This window comes from Suricata suricatta, chromosome 10, assembly GCF_006229205.1.
Source record: "Suricata suricatta isolate VVHF042 chromosome 10, meerkat_22Aug2017_6uvM2_HiC, whole genome shotgun sequence".
NCBI lineage: Eukaryota > Metazoa > Chordata > Mammalia > Carnivora > Herpestidae > Suricata > Suricata suricatta.
This window is the reverse complement of record NC_043709.1, coordinates 67844447-67861690: the sequence shown is the minus strand read 5'-3', so window position 1 is coordinate 67861690 and position 17244 is coordinate 67844447. Positions and strand designations below refer to the sequence as shown.

General features: G+C 42.4%; 1 protein-coding gene across 2 annotated transcripts in view; it reads left to right on the top strand.

Annotated features, from left to right (window-relative positions):
- ANO6 (anoctamin 6) overlaps window positions 1-17244 on the top strand; it is a 193078-nt gene that overhangs the window by 454 nt on the left and 175380 nt on the right. The gene's annotated exons all lie outside the window — the stretch shown is intronic.

Below are 17244 nucleotides of genomic sequence, written 5' to 3'. Positions count from 1 at the left end.
CCGCCTCTAGACTCGGCTGTCCGCGGGCCGGCGCCCCGGGGAGGCCGGGGAGGCGCGGGGCGCGCACGGGCCCCCGACAGCAGTGGCTGGGCGGGCCGCGGACGCCTCGCCAGGGCACTCGAGCTGGGTACGGGGAAGTCTGGACCCTGAAGCGGCAACTTTTGGGTCATTTCCTCCGTCCCGAACCTGCACCGGGGATCCAGCCCCGGTTCGGAGAGCAGGGGTGTGACCCACCTGCATCCGTTTTAAAGTGAAAGCAAGGAGCCGCTCTTAGGGGAGGGTGGGGCGCCTCGGCAACTGATTTGTGGCCGTGGGTGGCAGCCCGGGATCCTTTTTTAAGCCGCAGAGCCCGCGAGGAAGTGATTGGAGGAAGAAGCCCTTAGCCGGGAGTGGAGGGTGGGGGTCGGGTGACCTCTGGACATTTCCTGCACGTCCGGAGGGCCTCTGGCGCTTGGCGGGGTGGGGAGTGGTTGGGTGGGGCAAGCCTGTGGTGTATCAATTCTAGCTAGAGTTAAAAATGTTTAGAAGTTGTAGACGGAACGAGGGAGAGCTGTTTAAGAGTGAAACAACTACTGCAACAAACAAAAGGGATGGGAGGCGGCCGGTAAGGGGAGAACCATCGGAGGAGCCCAGAGAAAATCACTGTCTGGGAATGATGACATATTGGGTCTTCTCCAGAAGACTGGCAATTAAATTACAGTGCTGGTCTGTTCAGCAACTCCGAGTCTGTTTCCTGCACGCCAAATCAGGTTAAAGCGTAACAGTTCCTGCTCATGTCCTGCAGTCCTGTTCTTCTCTAATAACTTTAGAAGTAACTTAATTCTAGGAGCTAGGTGTGGTTTTTCTTTATCATTTTTTCCCCAGCTGTATTGAGCTACAGTTTACATAGAATATTGTGCAAGTTTAAAGTACATGTTGAGTTGATACATTTACATGTTGCAAAATGATTACCACGGTGGCTTTAACCAGTACCCCCACTAACTCACAACTCTAGCATTTCCTTTTTTGGTGACAACATTTAAGGTCCACTCTCTTAGCACTATTAATTATAACCACTGTGCTGTACCTTTGATTCACAGAACTTGTCTTACAGCCAGAAGATTGTGCCTTTTGATAAAAATCTCCCCCCCATTCGACTTCACCTATTTGTCTTTGTCAGACTTCTTTCACTTAGCATAATGCCCTGAAGTCCGATCCATGTTGTCCCAAATGGCAGGATTTCCTCCTTTCTCGTGGTTGAATAATATTCCATTGCCCATATGCCAGAATGAAGAGGTTCAGGAGGATGCTGGTGGTGATTATTATATATGTGCGCGCACCCCCCCCCCACATCTTTATTCATCTATAGATGGACAATTAAGTTGTTTTCATATCTTGGCTATTATGGGTACTGCTCACTTAAATCAAGAGAACTTAATAATTTCGTTGTTGATGAGGAACAAGTTGAAGAGAGGGGCTTATGTGCCACGACTTAGCTTTACCTTTCATTCATTTGAGACCAATTTATTAGATGGAGAGAGCAAGTAGTATTGCTTTTTATTGGAAAGCTGAAGCTCACAGGTTGATCTGCCTAGCTCTTCGAATAGCTAGTAAAGATTCAAAACCAGATGTTGTGACTTGCAAGACCTGTGTGGATTACTCCCTTTTCCACCTGGTTACTCGGCCGTCAGCTAATATATAATACTACTACTTAACAGGCTTTACTGATAAATCATAGTTACGTAAAAAAGATAGCAGACTTTAAAAAGTTACAATAGACTAGCACGTACAATCAACTGGCACGGTCCATTTCCTAGAAAAACACTCTTGTCTGTCACTGTTTATACTGACTGTTGTAAACAAATAAGGATAAAAACTCAAATGGTACCTGAAATAAGCAGGAGGCTCTGAGCTCTGTTTGTTTTACTGTGCCATCAACAGATCTCAGTTTTATTTATTTATTTATTTATTTATTTATTTATTTTGAGAGAGAGAGAGAGAAAGGAAGAGCGAATGAGCAGGGGAGGGTCAGAGAGAGAGGGAGACAGAATCCTAAACAGGCTCCATGCTGTCAGCTCAGAGCTTGATTCCACAAACCAAGAGATCGCGACCTGAGCCAAAAATCAAGAGTCCGACGCTGAACCACTGAGCCAACCAAGTGTCTTGGTTCTTTTTATTTTTTTTTAATTACTGATGTAATTTTTGCTGGTTCTTATCAAGTCAAACGATAAATATATTTTATTTATTTTTTCTTTTTTGGTAAACATATTTTAAAAAGTTAAATGTCTCGGGTGCCTGAGTGGCTCAGTCAGTTAAGTATCCAACTTCTGCTCAGGTCATGATCTGGTGGTTTGTGAGTTTGAGCTCCGCATCAGCCTCTGTGCTGACAGCTTGAAGCCAGGATCTTGCTTTGGATTCTGTGCCTCCCTCTCTCTCTGCCCCTCCCCTGCTTCTGTTCTGTCACTCTCTCTCAAAAATAAATAAATGTCAAAAAAAAGTTTTAAATATTTAAAAGTTAAATATCTCTATCCCTCCATCACCCTTCCCTCTATGGGCTACTGATATTATTACCTTATGGTTTATAGGGGCTATTCAACATGATTTTATGACAGACAACAAATATTTAAGTAGTTCTCCATACTTTTTCTTTGTTATACAAATTCAGTGTGGATTGCAGAGATTTTTATATCAAGGGGAAATGTTTACCATGTCAATAGAAAGTTTATGACATTGCAAAATAGGTCTTTTTAAAAGTTAGCAGGAGTAAGCTGATGTTATATAACCTTTTACAAAATAATTGTAATTTTAAACTGTGGGAGAGGAGTTTCTGGTGAAATGAAGATTATAATTTTAACTTGTACCTCTAGATTTATATGCAGAACTATGGTTAAGCTGTTGACAGCTTTCTCCTAGTACTTGATTGTCATTACTGATAGTTGTATAATTTAAAATCCACTCAGGTGCTGAAGATTTCTATGTAATCCCTCTCCCAATATTAACTTTATCATTCAGAGCAGTAGGGTTATTTTTGACATAGTTCCTGAGTAAACCATCTATCATTGGCTAATTTACAAAGGACAGAAATAAAATCTTTTTAAACTAGATGTGATCGTTGGGTATATCCTATAAATGTTTTACATGCCTACATATATGGAAGTGTTCCCTGTAGTGGACTGGGACTTAGAGCCTCCCGCCCCCCAGTGGGTTTCTGCTGCTTCCCTTTAAAGCACGCTTTAAGTGTAAGGATTACCTCCTTGTTTGACATCAACTTGTCTAGAGAGTCAGAGGATGGCAAATGTTACTATGAGCACCTTTCCCATATTTGCTTAACTCATTGCCACCAGAAATTGGACCCAACCAAAGGTTTGTGAAAGAGGCAGCCTGTTGGTATGAGAACATTTTTGCAAAAGACCACTTATTTTCTAAAATCAGCTCCAGCCACCGAATGCAGATGTGATCCCTGGGCAGTAGTGGCAGGAAGTATGTGGCTTCTAGCCCTTATTGCACTGATGCTGGTGAGATCACATGGCAAGGCCTTATTGTACTGATGCTGGTGTGCAGCAGAGAGCTCTTGGCTGCCTTTCTCCCTCCTCCCTGCCTTTAATCTCTGAATAAAATGCAACATTTTTTTCCTTTTCATGTAGAGAATGACAGAAAAATCTTTTGGAGCCATAATGTAGATATTTTGTGTTCTGTTTTATTTTGGGTGTGGGGGGGGGAGGGTTGTTGGTTGGTTTTGTTTTTTGCCTTTCTATGGTTCATATTTTGCTGAGAGAAAGAGTGTTCTCAGGAATAAGTCACATAGTTCAGGCAAAACGGTTTTGTTTAGATGCTTGGCTGGTTGCTTTGGGATCCCAGTCTGTTTAGGGGGGAGTTTACTCTCTGAGCCCCTCAGCTGATGGTCATGTCATTGGTTTGTGGGGTTGTAGGCAGAAGCTCATCACCTCTGAGTGATGATGGTCCAGCTGTCTCTCTCAGGTGTCTTTGTTGGCTCCCTTTTTGCTGTCACATTTTTACAGAGATGTCCTCACAATTTCTGTCCCTTCACTATAAAGTTTGTTTAATCACTTACAAATCTGGTCCTAACCCAGTTTTGCTATATCATTATTAACTGAGCAAACCTTCTGTGCTAGGTCCAGGATTAGGTGCTGGGCTGGGTATTGAGAAACTAAAAATGAGTGTTGCATCCCTGGGCCATGGAGAAGTGGGTTTGATGGAACCAGGCACGGGCAGTAAGTGCCATTATTGAGGTGGGCACACAGCTGTGGGAGGATAGTGGGAGGCAGTTTTACAGAGGAGATTGCTGGGCTGGGCCCCGAAGGACCAGGCAGGTGCAGTGGCATAGCAGGAGGGTCTGGAGTTCCACGGAGTCCCCCGTGGTGGAAGGGAGCAGCTACAAGACTAGGGAGACCGGCAGAGGCCACATCATGAAGAATCATCTGTATGTTTTAAGGATTTAGGATTTGGAGCTCCTGACAGATTTTAAGGAAAGGAGTGACGGGATCAAATTTGCCTTAGGAAAGAAAGATCTCTCCCTGGCAGCATGTTGGAAAATGGGATTGGAGAGGGGAGATGGTGGAGGTAAGTCTTTCTAGCAGTCAGGTTTGGAAATGCCTGCAAGGCCATGGGAATAGAGAGGAGTGGTCTGAGAGTTGAGGAAAGAGGCAACACATCTCTGAGGTGTCAGAGACCCATGGCTTCCGGAAGCAGTGTGACTCTTGGACTTGAACTGAGTGATTGGGTAGAAAGTGGTGGCAGGTGTGCAGGAGGTGAAACTTCTATTGTTCCAACAAGTCTTAGACTTTTCCCTCTGCTTTGGCTCAGGCCATTTCCTTTCTTTGGTAATACCAGACTTACCTCCTCTTTTTCAGGGGCTCCCTCCCCTTCTGAGCCTGTCACAAACGTAGAAAACTGTTTTCTGATATTTATATTACTGATCTTCATTGTCCAAAGTGCCCACTAATGAATTGTCACACCCCTTATTTTTCTGTACTGCACAATTAGCATTCACTTTGTATTTTGTCTTTGTTGTTCATTGTATTTATCCCCACAACTAGAGTGTAAATTTCTTAGGCACTGAAGTGGGTCATTTGAGCCTTCCAGAGATCGTGCAAAATATCCTAAGCATTGTAGACATTCATTGCTATTATTTAAAAAAAATTCTCTTCCTCACCCTCCTCTAATATATCATAAGCTCCCTGATGATAGGTGTCTTGTGTGTTTTGTGTTCCAAGCTGTGTCCCTCATGCCTAGAATGGTGTTTGCTGTTCAGAAGAAGCTGAGCCAAGCATTACTGAAAGAATCAAGTGAATTGCTCTTTTTAACTAATTTGATTAACACTGTACTTAGTGGTTTTATGGCCCCAGTAGAATTCTCCTCCGTGGCACTTTGAGACTCCCTGTTATCTGTTATAACAATGTTAATTGTACCTACTCTGCCAGGTTCTTGGGTCCTTGACCTCCAGTACCTCACTATCTCAGAAGGAGGCAGAGACATGGATAGATAATTGCAGTAAGTCTGTGATTAAGGCTGCAATCAAGATGTGTACCAGGGGCAGTGGTGGTACCAGGGAGAGAGCACGAATTCTTGGGGAGGGGACTCCAGATACAGTGCCTGAAGCAGCCCTGGGAGGGATGAGAAATAGATAAGGGACTGGGGCTAGGCCAGCCTGGCTGGAGCACTCTTAAATGTGATTTCTTAAAAAATAAAGTTTGGTGCTACCTTTGCCTTATTTGCTATGGCAAGGGGATGGGAGATATATTCTCTCCCAGGAGAATGATAGTTAAAAAACACAACAAAGCAAACTATCCTTAGAGCTTTTCTCTTCAGAGTATAGTTTTGTCCTTTTGTTGTTGTTGTATAAACCTGTTGGTTCCAAGTCTTTAGTCACAATTTATCTTATGTGTTCTAACTTTCAAGTCCAAGACTTGCTTTCCAACAGGTTTCTCATCTCCTTTTATAATTCCTGTTGTTTTTTTAAACCTGACACAAACACAACGCTAAAGGTGTTCCACATGACACCCTTTCTTTTTTCTCCAGTATCTTGATTGCTGTACATTTTTTCCCCCTTTTGTAAACCAGTAAGTTTAGACCAAAAGCTCCTGTGAAGGTTTCTGTCAGATACTATTTAAATTCTGACATTCTTGGAGGGAGATTATAATACATTCTTAAGAATCCCATAATCTTGCTTTAAGTTAAAGGTTGGTTTTAAACTTTCAAAGTGGTATTTGTAGCAGGTTAGATTTAAATGGTTGCATTTTAATAAAAGTTTCCACTCTAGCTAATAATTGAGGTTTTCTTTTGTTATCGTGCTTATCGGTTTGTGTTTTGTATTCTGGCTGATTCAGTAATACATCCGAAGGAAAAGCTTATATAGTCTCAGAGGGAGACGTGCTATCTTACTCACCTTTGTACTCCACAGCCTGCATATCTCCATGCTTTTCACATAGTAGATACTCAACAAACATTTGCTAAGGGATTGGTTTTAAGGTTTTAATGGAAGCTTTGTATTCTATAGACTAAAGCTTGAATTTTTTTTTTTTAGCATTTATTTTTGAGAGCGGAAAAAGAGCACAGGTGCGTGCACAGGGGAGGGGCAGAGAGAGGAGGAGGATCCAAAGGAGGCTCAGGCTTTGAGCGCAGAGCCTGACTGGGCTCAAACTGTGAACCCTGGATCATGACCTGAGCCGAGCTCTCCAGTGGGCCAGTCAACTCACTGAGCCACGTGGGCACCGCAGCTTGATCTGCTTTTGACGTAGTCAGGACTGGATCTGTGGAAAGATCACCAGTTTTAGAACAGAAAAACCTCATTTCCAATTACTTTCAGCCAAGGAAATGTACTTCTTGACTGGTACCTCCTATAAAGACAGAGACTGAAAGCTTAATACAGTCAAACGATTGTCTTAAGTTATTATGGTCGTTACTAGTGCTCCTCCTTGAGCTTTGCCTTGCTTTATAATACTGCAGCTAAAATTAATTAGATTCCATCCCAAGAAGCAGCCTTGTTAAGGAATACTAGATGCAGGTGTCAGCAACAGGACACTGTGGGTGTGTACCAAAGAGCGGTTCTTCTAGTCCTCAGCCAAAACATCAGGTGGAACGTCTGTATAGACGACGAGGCGGAGGGCTCTGTCGCGGACACTGTCACGGTGTCCGTTCCGCCCTGGCTGCGGGTCTGGATGCTGATGGGAGAGCTCGCGGCAGGGAGTTCTTCAGTAGCTACAAATACAAATGAAGGAAAATACATTCTTTTGTGAAACCCAGATGTTGTTTTTTTATATTTAATGCTTTTAATCTAGGACATTGAAACTCTACTGTTTTCCACAGTATTTGAAAATACAGATACTTGAAATCGGAGGAAAAAGGATATGGATCTTTAAAATTATCTTTTTTATAATTTTAGTTTTAACTTTGGCAGAACTTTAGCCATAGGTCAGGCATGCAAATAGATGTTCTTTTGCAAAGGACAATTATGCAAATTATAGGCTTGTTTATAAAGCTTGTTTTATATGAACTGAGTTTGTGTCTTTATAAGTGAATTTATGATTTCTTCAGACAGTCTATCTAGATATTTGAAAAATAACCTTTGGCTTGGCACAGACAAAATAATGGCTAAATTTGTCTTGCAACATTACATAGACACAACTTTAAGCATTTTTCCCCCTCTGATTTGTGCTTAGTTTTTAAGAAAACTAAATTCTAAACAAAAATTATACACCCTTCTGACATAAAACGCAGACCTTAAACATTATTTTATAAGTTTGTTTATGTATAATACGATAGGTTTATTATACACTTTTCTTTCATTTGTTGGATCATTTTATTTCTACTGTTACTTATTAAATAAGCAAGTTTTAGATGCTTAATTTGTGTAAAAGATAAGACCCTCTTTTTTTCAGAAAAACATTCTTTTTTAATGTTTACTTTTCACTGAGAGAGGGAGAGATAGAGTGCAAGCAGGGAAGGAGCAGACAGAATCTGAAGGGAGGCAGATTCTGAAGCAGGCTACAGACTCTGAGCTGTCAGCACAGAGCCTGATGTGGGGCGTGAACCCATGAATTATGAGATCATTATCTGAGCTGAAGTTGGATGCTTAACTGAGCCACCCAAGGTGCCCTGATCCTCTTAATAAAAAAAAAAAAAAAAAGAAAAACCAATCAACAAAACCCAGTATTGTTTCTAAGTGATACAAATAACAAAGAAACAGCATAAATTCATCAATCCATAGATGCTACCTAGGAAAAGTAGGAGATTATAAAGAGAGGGGGGAAAGCGATTCCCTGAGAAGGAGTGGGGAGGGGAGAAAGAGGTTGTGGAGATCACGTCGATGCAGAGTTGGGAGACCAGGAGAAGGGAGATAGGAAGTGGGAAAGAAGGGCTGGCAGTCAGGAAGACCTGAGTTTGTATTTGGCTTTGCCACCTAGAATCTATCACCTGAGGCAAGTTTCTTGGCTTTTCTGAGCCTGTTTCTTCAGCCACATGGGGTTGCTAGGAGGGTGGAAGGTATATGTGGAGAGCGTTTCACTCACATTCCATGAGCGACACTTACAGTGTCATTGTCATAATGAATTCATGTATTTAAAAGCAGTCATGAAAATGGCTACTCTTTTAAATTTTTTAAAGATATCACATTTTACTTTATTTTCATTTCATTTTATTTCATTTCATTTCAGTGTAAGAAATGGCTACCCTTGGGGCGCCTGGGTGGCTCAGTCGGTTAAGCCTCCCACTTTGGCTCAGGTCAGATCTCACGTTCGTGGGTTCGAGCCCTGCGTCAGGCTCTGTGCTGACAGCTAGCTCAGAGCCTGGAGCCTGTTTCCGGTTCTGTGTCTCCTTCTCTCTCTGCGCCTCCCCCTCTCATGCTCTGTCTCTCTCTGTATCAAAAATAAATAAAACATTAAAAATTAAAAAAAAAAAAAGGAAATGGCTACCCTTAACCCCAGAGATCTTGAAGTCCTTTCCTCATAAACATTGCTGTCTGTTCTGTGTTGCCTGTGTCACATTATGAGTGCAGGAAATGTCCACTACGTGTCAGGTTAAGGATGATCATGACAGTGGTTGTGCTGCAGACACATGTGTTCAAAGATAAAGCAGTTGAAGAATGGCATGTGGGTTCTGCAAAGAGAGAATTGTTGTGTGTGTGTTTTCCTCTCACAGATCTTCAGACAGACTGACAGTGTTCTCCAAATTCTCTCAGGGAATCTTGCAAAAAACCTTAAGGGCTGACACTTAGCAGGCTCTTAGTGAATGGTTCATAAATTTAGGAATTGTTTTTCCATCAGGAGCACCTGTAGCTTATCGCATTCTCCCAATTGCTGTCAGGCAGTTCTAGCCCAACTACGTGTGCTCCCACCAGATAATTGTATGCGCAAGAAGTGAGGAGGGAGACTTTTAAGTAAGAGGTAAATAGCTTTTATTACCAATTGAATATCGTAAGACAGAGGAGAAGAAGATCAACGATGAGATTCTCAGTGGTCAGGGTTCTCCATGATTCCGCTATTACTACTGAAATGTGGAACATGGAAGACCATTCAGAGATGTTCTCCATTCAGTGAAGGGAGGACAGTCATATGGCACATGGTGGCCATGGTTGTGGACCTTATGTTAAAAGCCCATTTGACTGGGGCACCAGGTTGGCTCTATAAGTTGAGCATCTGATTCTTGATTTTGGCTAAGGTCATGATCTCACAGTTTGTGGGATTGAGCCCTGTGTTGGGCTCTGCGCTGTCAGTGTGGAGATTCTCTCTGCCTCTCCCCCGTCATTCTATTTCTCCTCCATCTCAATCTCAAAATAAATAAACATTAAAAATTTGACTTTACCTCCTTCCCATCACCCCCGCCCCCATTCTTGATCATTGTATATGCAGGGAGTCAGTATGGGCCCCTCATTTTCTAAATGTCTTCAGAATTGGCAGTGACCTTGGGTCATTGAGAGAGCGCCTTCTCAGCCACCGTGTTATTCCAACACACCCAAACGCCACTCTCTGACGGTTTGGGGGATGCCTTGGGAATCTACATCCATGTGGGTTTGAAGGGGAAGGGGAGAGACCTGGTCCTTTGTTCCCCTGAGGGAGCCACCTTCTTCCCCCAACCCTGTATTAGTCGAGGTGTTAGGGATCAGGTGAAAGTGCTCTTTTCTTTTTAAATTAAAATTTTTTTGGTAATGTTTGTTTATTTTTTGAGAAGGGGGAGGAGCAGCGAGAGAGGGAGACACAGAGAGGCTCCAGGCTCTGAGCTGTCAGCACAGAGCCTCATGTGGGGCTCAAATTCACGAACCGTGAGATCATGACCTGAGCCAGAGTTTGATGCTTAACCGACTGAGCCACCCAGCTGCCCTGAAAGTGGTCTTTTCATCAGGTTTGGATTTGCAGGTGAAAACCTGAATTTGATTAGAGGTAATTATACTGGAGCTTAAAAGAAAAGGATGACTCTTTATGTTGAAAGGTTATTTCTGCCCTCTGTTGTAGATTACCTTACTTTGGTTGAGGACGTGGACTGGCATGTCGCACTGTGGCTGTCTGTGGTGAGGAAGAAAGAAGGCCCCAGAGGGGCCTCTCTGCTGGCTGGCCGGTGTTTCTTTATATTCATCTTCCAGCGGCTCCTCTTGCTTCCCATTTGCCCATCCTTCTCCTCAGAGTCCTGTGTTTGACCTCTGGCCCAGTGTTCTGTCAGACAGATGGGCTTGGCTCTGCACAGAGATAAAGACCCCTACCACTTACACTGCAGTTTTAAACAGATGTGATTCAAATTTTATCCCAGACGTTCACTAGCTGTGTGACCTTGAGTGATTAACCTAACATTTCCCTCATCTGTACAGTGGAGCTACTGTTAGAGCCGACTTTGAGGGTGACTGCATCAATAATGACATAATTAAGAAAATCTTACTTTGTGGGGTTGTGGTACTTGACCCACTGAAAGCCCTCCATAATTAGAAGCTAATGACGTTAATATTATGGGTAGCTGTTTTTACCTGTATCTCAACTCAGGTTTACCTCTCCTGTTTTTCACTAGAGGTTTTACCTTTCTCCCAAGGCTGTACCTTCCATTTATGTAGTTCATTGTATTTGTCTTTTTCTTTCTCTTTTAATGTTTATTATTTATTTTGAGAGAGAGAGAGAGCGTGCGTGCGTGCAAGTGGGGGAGGGGCAGAGAGAGGGAGACAGAATCATAAGCAGGCTTCATGCTCTCAGCTCACAGCCTAATGCAGGGCTTGAACTTACAAACTGCAAGACTGTGACCTGAGCTGAAACCAAGAATTGGACACTTAACCGACAGAACCACTCAGGTGCCTCTGGTTTTGTCTTTCTCATTAAACTGTAAACATCTTGAATTGTCACCTCATTGAGCAGCATAGTCCTGGGCACATGCCGGGAGATCAGTAAATCGTTACTGAATGAGCACATGGATGAAAGATATTTATTTAAATAAAAATGTATTGAGGTTTTTTTTTTTTTAAGTTTGTTTATTTTGAGAGAGCATGAGCAGAGGAGGGTAGAGAGATGGGGGAGTGAGAGAATTTCAAGCAGGCTCCACACTGTCCACACAGAGCCTGATGTGGGGCTTGAGCTCACAAACCATGAGATTATGAACTGAAATCAAGAGTCGGATGTTTGAACTATCCACGTGCCCTAAAAGATATTGATTATTGAAGGACTGTGGTAGATTGGAAATGTAGGACTTTGTAGATAGATCGACCCTTGGGGAGGTTTTTATAACTTTGAGGCCTTGGTTTCCAGATCAGAAGAATGTGATAGAGATAATACAGAAGGGGGAATGATATTTACTTTATAGAATTGTTAAAAAGTTTACTATATTAAATGTATTAATATGCCATATATGAAAGGACCAGGGACAGTTCCTGGCACATAATAGACCAACAAATAATAGAGTCATTAAAAAACAACCCAAACGAGGAAATCCAGGATAAATGACTGGTATAACTTAAGTTAGATTTTCCAGTAGGTACATGTCACAATAGAAGTGTATCATCCCTTGGAATATATATAATTTTAGTAAGAAAGGTAAAAGAATATACTATAAAGGCTCATAGTAAAATTTAAATTCACTTTGATAGTCTTTACATTAGAGAAAATGCAAAAGAAGAGCATTAATCTAGCAAATTTAAGATTTTAAGAGTCTCATGCTCTACCAACTGAACTAGCCGGGCAGCTGTAGCAAATTTAAGATTTTAAAACTATCTTGTATTGCAGTCTAAAGAGTAGTGTAGATGTTGAGCAGGTGAGATTTTGATAAAATAAACCTTTAATAAAATATGCAGCTTTACAATATATAATTTTATCATTTGAATGGTCATTTATTTTATTTTTAATTTTATTTTTAATTTTTTAAATATTTATTTTTGTGTGAGAGAAAGACAGAGCATGAGTGGGGGAGCAGCAGAGAGAGAGGGAGAGACAGAATTCGAAGCAGGCTCCAGGCTCCGAGCTGTCAGCACAGAGTCTGATGTGGGACTCAAGCTCACGAACTGCAGGATTATGACCTGAGCCAAAGTCGGATGCTTAACTGACTGAGCCACCCAGGCTCCGCTGAATGGTCAGTTATTTTAAGTGGAAAAATTCTAAAATGTCTAATTTGCCCACAGGTCTAATATTTCTCTTCATTAAGTATTTGAAAGTTTCGGGGCACTTGCGTGGCTCGGTTGGGCGTCCAGCTTTGGCTCAGGTCATGATCTCATGGCTGTGGGTTCAAGCCCCATGTCCGGCTCTGTGCTGACAGCTCAGAGCCTGGAGCCTGCTTCAGATTCTGGGTCTCCCTCTCTGCCCCTTGCGCCACTCATACTCTCTCTGTTTCTCTCTCTCTCTCAAAATAAATAAACTTAATAAAAAAAATTATTTTAGGAAGTTTGAAGTCCAATAAAACCTGTTAAAATATAAATGATATAGAGCAAAATTATAAAACTGAAGACAAGGGCACACAAATCATTAACTCTATGGTTTGAATTGTTTTGAATTTAGTGATATAAAATAATCCCTGTCTAATTTGCAAAATAGGTATATGAAATAGCATTTTTCTTTTTGTGTGTTTCAGGTTTGGGAATGATTCAGCCTATGGCCAATTGGTAGAAGTCAAACCCTGTCAGGCCCCCTCCAGCAGCACCAGCCCTAAAAAAGTTAGATATCCCATTCCATCTGGGTAGACCAGAGCAAGATGAAACGAGGAAGACTGTTTTGTGGGGGTTTTTTTGTTTGTTTTTTGTTTTTTAATTTGAGAGAGTGCGTGTGAGTGTGTGAGCAGGGGGAGAGGCTTAAGAGGGGAGGGAGAGAGAACGCAAGGGAATGAGAATCTCAAGCAGGCTCCACGCTCAGTGCAGAGCCTGATGTGGGGCTCCATCCCACACCTTGATATCATGACCTGACCCGAAATTGTGAGTAGATGCTCAACCAGCTGAGCCACCCAGGTGCCCCAGCGAGGCTGTTTTTATCCCCAACTAGAGTTAAAATTATTTGCTTTATAGTTAAGTGTTCATAGAAGTGACTTTCCAATAAAAGTTAAAATTTCGTCTTTTGGTTACTGCACTTAGAAATGCAGTTCTTACTGTCCATGGATTTCACCCTCTATTCCATCCAGAAGATTGCCAGACTGTCCCATTTTTTCCTACCTCCACTTACATTTAAATAGTATATGGTACCTGTGGGGTGCGTACTTCTATAATGAGCACATTGCAGCTTACAAATCACAGAGGAGATGTGAACATTCCTAACAGGCCTGGTCATCTACTCTAAGGGTGAGCAACACAGCGAATGTCTTTTGAGCAGTGGGGTAATCATGGTTTTCCTGAGAGTTACAGTTGCCTAAACTGTGGCTGGTGGCTTGTTTCATACTCCAAGATGCTTATTTTGAAAAGTTCAGTCACAATCTTGGCTGAGTTATTTGGCACACACACAAAAATCCCTTGGAAGGCTGATTGTGGAATTTGCTACTCGTGGCCTTCATAAATCAGAACTATTGCTCTTTTAAAACGTCACGTGCATAGAGATTTCATTTAACTCCGAGCGCTGGATTGATCTCTTCTCCCAATCTTTATTCAGAAAATGTTTACTGAAGACCTCCTGTGGGTCATGTACTATTTGAGGTCAGAGGGTACAGAACCAGATAGAATAAGATCTTTAATGAAGCTTGTTTTCTAGTAAATGATAAAACCCCAAAATGCATGCAGAAATCCATTCATTTGCCTAATGTCTGTCTATTCAGCACCATCTACGTGCCAGGCATTGTGCTCTGTGCTAGGAATTCAGCAATACACAAGCCAGAGATGGCCTCTGCCCTCAACGAGTAGGCTGACTGGCAGGGAAGACGAACATGCCAACAGATTGCCAGCAAATTATATTAAAGATTGTGAAAAAGACTGGAGCAGGATAGCACAGCCGAGAACAGGACTTGGGTGTTTCCAAAGCCAGTTCAAGGGGATGTGCCCTCCCCAGAGGATGACATGTGCAGCTGTTACTCTCATAACTAAAAATAGCATGGCCTTAGACTGGAATCTTTAGAAAGTAGGTCTAGGAGAAGACTTAAGATGTACATTAGATGAGTGTATAAAACACTACACATGTTTTCAGGCTCACAACTCCAGTTGTGCTCTGCCGGGGCATCTTCCCTGAGCAAGCTTTGTTTATCCGGATTTCTACAGCTGTTAGTGCACTTGCAAAAGTGAGCGAGTGGCTTCGTTGCTGTTTGGTCCTGTGCCCTTTTATTTTTGGTAGATGGGCCAAACTGTTAGCGCTGGGTTGGAAAGCTGCAAAAATCGGTAGGTGGTTCCCATTTCCTTTAATTCTTCCTTTATCGCTCAACTTAGCATACTGTTCTCCCTTCCTTAAGTTAAAGAGGGGCTGGAGGTTGGGCTGCAGTAATTCTGTGCAGTTTCACTGTGCAGTGTTGACAGAGGAGGAGTGAGAAGGAGTGGGTACATCTGCCCTCCCTCAACCCCCCCCCCCAACCCGCCCCCACCGGGCTCCACCTTTTCCTCTCCTGGCTTGAATGGGGCAGGGAGCTAGCAGAGAGCACCTTTCTTGGGTTTTCAGCCAGGAACTGGTTCTTTAGCCTTCCTACCTTGCTTTGCTAAGGGATGTGACTCATTCAAAGTGACTGGCTTTGGCTGGGAGTTCTAACCAAGCCCCTAAGACATGAATCAGAATTTCTGTGAGGGTGGAGGAGCCCCACAGGGACCTTGATGTGCTCCCTCAAGGTTTTGCCTCTTGAGAAATCCTAATACCAGAGAATCACCCTCTACAGGTCCTTCTCTGTAAATAGCCAGAGTACCCTGGTAATAGAGTAATAGGGGATATGCAAACGAAAACTTGTTTTGTTTTTGGTTGCTAGGGCAGAAAGAAATGGATGCAAATGTTATTTTCATTTACTATTTAAAAATACTGTTTCTTCTGTGTGTTAGGATCTTTCATACATGACTGAAGTCCAGCAGGCAACGTGACTGTAATATTAAACTTACTGTTTTAGCCATTGCCTCTCATTCCTTCCAATTTGGGAATATTTTCTTTGTAAATGCCGTTGAGATCAAGTAGAAGAGATACTACCATTAACCCTTTGCCATGCTTTTACCTGAACCCTCTATTCTTACTAATGTTTATTTAGTCCCGTGGTATTTTTTTTTAACATTTAAAAGGCATTTTCCATACAGTAAAATGCATAGTTAATGATTCAATTTGCTAACTTTTGACAGATTTTTTATAATCACCACCCACAACAAGAGAGACAATGCTTCCTTTGCTCTTTCAAGTTGTGCCTTCCACTGAATGACTTCTACAATAAACTGGTTTGCCTGTTCTTGACCTGCATGAAAACGGAACCCTATAGAATGTTGTCTTCGTGTGCCTGGCTTACCGAATTATTTCTGGGGATCCATCCGTGTTGTGGGTGTCAGTCATACTCCACTGTATTTTATATGTAAGAATATCTGGAAGAACATTCTGAATTAAATTGTGAAGTAGTACATCTCTCCTAGGTAGCGACCTAATGATACTTAACTTTTTAACTCTGTTTTTACTTTAATGTCAAGTATTTTTTGGTTTCAGTTATTTTTACAATTCCTTTAGTATTTCACACAATGCCTTACCCAGGATAGGAAATGAGCAAATGTTTTCTTAAGTTGGAAGGGAATGTGTGAGGAAAAGTACCTCATATCTCATTTTATAAAATTCAGATTTTAATTGTCATGCTGTGATTGTGCAACCAGAAATACACATTCAGTCTGAGCATTAGCCCACTGACGATTTTACTGATGAGGGTGGTACCCTTCCAAAGTGGACCCTTTGTGGATGCTATCCTTTCATGCAAGGAGTTCAGGTGTAATCATTTGGTTTTCCCAAAGGTCAGCTCTTACTGATGTTTTTGACTGGTAAAAATATTCCAAACAGCTATTACGAGCCTCACTTGGGAACTGAAGAGCTCTGAGAACAGAAAAGTAAGGGCGACCTGTTCAAAATGAAGGAGTGATTCAGTGTTGCTACAAGATATTAGATTCCAAATATTTGTTCGAGCACATGTGCTCCAAGTTCCCAGAGAAGTTATGGACGCTGACGTTGTTTCCCTGACGGATGACTCATGATTTCTTCAGCCTGGTTTCCACTGTTAGTCATCGTCATGGCTTGGGTTAAAGCAGGCTTTTAGCCTCTGCCTGGATTCCAGCCTTCACAGACCCCACTCCCCACCCCCTTGATTCCTGCCTCCTAGCTCAGCCACACAGTAGTCTCTGCAACCAATTCTGGCTCTAGGCAAGAAGGATTTTAAACTTCGGCATTTAGTAGCAGTCTAGCATTAACCTTGTGTTTGTTTTTCCATTTTGATCATTTGGCCTGTCCTCCTTTTTTTCCCCAGTTGCCCAAACTCCTATCTCAGAAACACGTTTAGGACCCCAGTCTCCTTATTCTTCAGGTTCTTCTTACACAGTAGTGTCAGCTAATTGCCCTCGTTCCCTGAAGTGAAGTCCTCCCCAGTCCCTGGGGGGCTGCTATCTACTTGTGCTTGTACAGACCCTGATAATGGCCTGCCTGTCTTCCTAGGGGTTTTTTATTTATTATTTTTGAGAAAGAGCATGAGCAGTAGGGGTAGGGGCGTGGGGGAGGGGGAGGCAGAGAGAAAGAGAGAGGGGGAGAGGGAGTGAGCCAGCCAGAGGATCCAAAGCAGGCTCTGCACTGACAGTAGAGAGCCTGGTGTGGGGCTTGAACTCAGGAACCAAGAGATCATGACTTGAGCTGAAGACAGATCCTTAGCTGACTGAGCCACCCAGGTGTT